The sequence below is a fragment of the Archocentrus centrarchus genome, chromosome 21, assembly GCF_007364275.1.
Source record: "Archocentrus centrarchus isolate MPI-CPG fArcCen1 chromosome 21, fArcCen1, whole genome shotgun sequence".
NCBI classification, from domain to species: Eukaryota; Metazoa; Chordata; class Actinopteri; order Cichliformes; family Cichlidae; genus Archocentrus; species Archocentrus centrarchus.
This window is the reverse complement of record NC_044366.1, coordinates 11,621,860-11,626,369: the sequence shown is the minus strand read 5'-3', so window position 1 is coordinate 11,626,369 and position 4,510 is coordinate 11,621,860. Positions and strand designations below refer to the sequence as shown.

At 39.7% G+C, this 4,510-nt stretch overlaps 1 pseudogene; it reads left to right on the top strand.

Annotated features, from left to right (window-relative positions):
- The first annotated feature begins 369 nt into the window (after window positions 1-369).
- Window positions 370-1,316, top strand: LOC115800652 (olfactory receptor 4Q2-like; annotated as a pseudogene).
- Window positions 1,317-4,510: the final 3,194 nt, after the last annotated feature.

The following is a 4,510-nucleotide window of genomic DNA, read 5'->3' as shown; positions in this document are numbered from 1 at the left end:
GTGTGAAACAAGCACAAACTTCAAAACCTTGAATAGATTACACTAAATGCATTAATTTTAAAACTATCTAGCCACTCATCTCTTGCTTGGACCTGGTTGTAGTCATGTCCCAGATCTCACAAATATACAAAGAACTTGTATGTTTAAATGTAAATCCAATAAATGTAGTGATTTGACTCAAGGAATGAAAGCACCTCTTACATCATGCTAAACACGTCATTGTTGCAAAGACAATATAAACCTGGTGACATACCCTGGGGGGCAGACAGCCCAAAATAATCTTCCTTTCACCCTGATATTAACTTATATGAATGTAAATTGTGAAGCGTTGAAATGACATCTAAAAAAGAGGTAAACTAACATTTTATTATGGATAATGTTTCAGTAATTACTATGCTTACGCTCTCAGGTTTAAGTGGAACAGAAAACTACAGGGTCACTCTCTTTGTCCTCACTTTACTGTGTTACTGTGTGATTTGGCTGGTAAATGTGACCATAATTGTGACAATCATTGTGGATAAAAACCTCCATCAACCCATGTACATCTTCCTCTGCAATCTGTGCTTCAATGGACTGTACGGGACAGCAGGTTTTTATCCCAAGTTCCTCTATGATCTGCTGTCCACCACTCATGTTATCTCTTATGCTGGGTGTATTGTGCAGGGTTTTGTGTTGCACTCTTCAGGTTGTGCTGAATTCTCTCTTCTAGCTCTCATGGCGTATGACGGATATGTGGCTATACTGTATGTCGACCTCTGGTGTACCACTCTCTGATGACTAAACAAAGAGTTTGTACCTTGACATTTTTTGCTTGGCTTCTTCCCGTTTATCTGATGTTCATGAGTACAATAACAACAGCAATATCAAGGTTGTGTGGCTCACAGATAACAAAAATCTACTGTGTTAACTGGTTAATTTCTAATCTAGCTTGCTCTGCATCTGTAGCTAAAACTGTTATTCCATCTTTTAATTACACTTTTTGTTTTAGCCATGTCATTTTTGTCTTCTGGTCTTATGTACATCTGATCAAAACATGCCAGTCATCCAAAGAAAACAGGAGCAAATTCATGCACACATGTGTGCCACATTTATTCTCTTTGACAGTTGTTGTTGTATCTTTGCTTTTTGATTTGTTATACATGCGATTTGGCTCAAAAGAGATACCACAAAGTGTTCAGAATTTTATGGCAATGGAGTTTCTCCTCATCCCACCAATTATCAATCCCCTCATGTATGGATTCAAACTGACACAAATAAGAAACAGAGATTTGAATTTCATGCGTGGGGAAAGTTCAGCTTTTAGATTAAAGTCATGAATTTGTCTGCACAGAAATAAAAGCTGTTTATGTATCTACATCTGTGATTCAAGAGAAATGTGAACACTATTTTTAATCAGTAGACAATGTGAAATAATAATGGATTGTCTTCATTAGAGTGCATATATTGCATTGATTAAAATAAGTGTTAGAGTTTCCTTCTGGTTTATACACATTTGAATAAAAGAAAATAAAGGTAAAATATTTTTATGCTCTTGATGGACATAGAAGGCTAATAAAGACAAGTTACAATTATATAATTTTTTTAAAAGTAGATTTCTCAGTTAACATCATATTTCAAATATTTTTGTATCTGTGGACTTTTGTGCATCTGTACTTCATCATTAACCTTATGGTTTATTTAAATGAGTCTCAAATTCTACTTAAGAAAAAGTATATGCTTTTACTCTTATTTTTAAACATTTGAAAATCTTCAAGTTATCATTCAAAGCAAACAGCAGCACTATCTATCATAGCTGTTAACATGTATCACAGCATGGTCAAAATTATTCATTAGTTTGTATATATTTCATAGAATAACTGCATATATTAAATACAGACACTTAAAATGATGTAGACCTCACAGTATCAGTAAATATTTATCAGAACTTCCTTTTGTTTTTTGCACATATGAATAAAAAGCATGACTAATTTTCCTGTACATTATTTTAATTATTAAAATAATGTTCAATTGATCTGAATATTTTTCTAAAGTCTAGCTTCTTCTTTTGGTTAACTAAAATGTCTTTTTGCCCCTAATTTAGTTAGAGTTAACTATAATACCCTTAGTCCAGCATTGCTGTTTAACACTGCACACAACATTCAAATGCATTCTGAAATCATGATTGAAAATCTCGGGCAGTAATTTATTTCACTTATCTTGTGACTTCTTGTCAGCATTAAACACTATAAAAGGATTGGTTGTTAGGGTAAAATACATTGATGTTTCTTCAGAAATACTTTCTTTTGAAATAATGACTTTATTTGGATAAGTTGAAGAAAATGCATCAGATGGACAGTTTAAAAAAGAAATGAGTGATTATGACCTAGTAAGGTATGTAAGGTATGAATACTATCCATCCTCCATTCCTTCTGTTTATCCAATTTCCTTATAAATTATTTATATTAATTATAAGGACATAATTTGGGTAAGCAACACCTAGAGATAGTTGACCTTCTTCAATCAAGGTCATTACAATGCTGGAGTGGGCACCATACTTGGAGGTATTAATTCTATTTGCTGTGCACTCAGCTGCAAACTGCAAACTTCATTATTCAATGAAGCCAGCAGGTCAACATATCTGAAAAAAGCAGAAATCTGATTGTGAAACCACTAAGTGTGGTACCCTTCACTCCTCGGCTGTGCCCACAAATTTTGCTCATAAAATTAATTAATAAAATGGCTGAGAGAGGGCAGCCATGGCACAGTCCAACAGATACCAGAAACAAGTTAGACTCATTGCTGGCAATGCAAACCAAAGTCTTGCTGCAGCTAGACACAGACAGAATAGCCTGTAACAGCAGGCTTGGTACCCCCATACCCTTAAAGTTAACTATAATATCCTTAGTTAAGGGTATTATAGTAGGTGCAGATGGCCTCTCTGTGCCTGGTCCTGTGACCTACAAGATTCAAATGCATTCTGAGAGCATGATTGAACATTTCAGTCCCTTCACCTTTCTTATGGTTTCTTGTCAGCATTAGACAATATAGACAGGAATGGTTGTTGGGGTAAAATACATCACTGTTTCTTCAGATTCTGTTCATAATTTTTATGGACAGAATTTCTAGGCGTAGCCAGGTGGCGGAAGGCTTCTTCCTTGGTGGCCTCAGAGTCTCATCTCTGCTTTTTGCAGATGATGCGGTTCTGTTGGCTTCATCAGGGGGGGGCCTCCAGCTCGCAGTGGAACGGTTCGCAGCCGAGTGTGAAGCGGCTGGCATGAGAATCAGCACCTCTTAGTCTGAGGCCATGGTCCTCAGCCGGAAAAGGGTGGAGTGCCATCTCCGGCTCAGGAACGAGTTCTTGCCTCAAGTGGAGGAGTTCAAGTATCTCGGGGTCTTGTTCACGAGTGATGGGAGAAGGGAACGGGAGATCGACAGGCGGATCGGGGCTGCTTCTGCAGTGATGCGGACGCTGCACCGGTCCGTCGTGGTGAAGAGGGAGCTTAGCGTAAAAGCGAAGCTCTCGATTTACCGGTCGATCTACGTTCCTACCCTCACCTATGGTCACGAGCTTTGGGTAGTGACCGAAAGAATAAGATCGCGAATACAAGCGGCAGAAATGAGTTTCCTTCGAAGGGTGGCTGGCCTCTCCCTTAGAGATAAGGTGAGGAGTGCGGCCATCCGGGAGGGGCTCAGAGTAGAGCCGCTGCTCCTCCACATCAAAAGGAGCCAGTTGAGGTGGCTCGGGCATCTGATTAGGATGTCTCCTGGCCGCCTCCTGGGTGAGGTGTTCAGGGCATGTCCCACCGTGAAGAGGCCCCGTGGTAGACCCAGGACACGCTGGAGAGATTATGTATCTCGGCTGGCCTGGGAACGCCTTGGGGTCCCTCCGGATGAGCTGGAGGAGGTGGCTGGGGAAAGGGAAGCCTGGGCTTCTCTGCTTAGGCTTCTGCCCCCGCGACCCGGCCCCGGATAAGCGGAAGAAAATGGATGGATGGATGGATGTTTCTTCAGAAATACTTTCTTTTGAAATAATGACTTTATTTGGATAAGTGGAAAAAGAAATGACTGATTATGACACATTTATTGTATGTAAGACATGTATTCATCCATTATTTATTACAGGAACATAAACAATTTTGCATAAACAATACCCAGAAATAGTTGACCTTCTCCATTCAAGGTCATTACGAAGCTGGAATGCTACAGTCTTTGGAGGTATTAATTCTATTGACTGTACACTCAGATGCAGGACAAAGTGGTGATGATGACTTATGCAACTGGCTTGAAGTTGGCCTTGAGTGTTGTTCTCCACATCCCCATCCAAATCCTGATGAAGGCTCTTAGGATCCTGTTGATCTTGTACAGTTCTAGGCATTCCAGGAGCCATGTGTCACGGATTGAGTCCTACGCTTTCTTGTAACCAATCCATGCAGTGAACAGGTTGGTCAATCTGGTTTTACAGTCTCGAGTGACTGCTCTGTCTACCAGTAGCTGGTGTTTTGTTTTCCCCTGGTATCTTTGCCAAGTCATT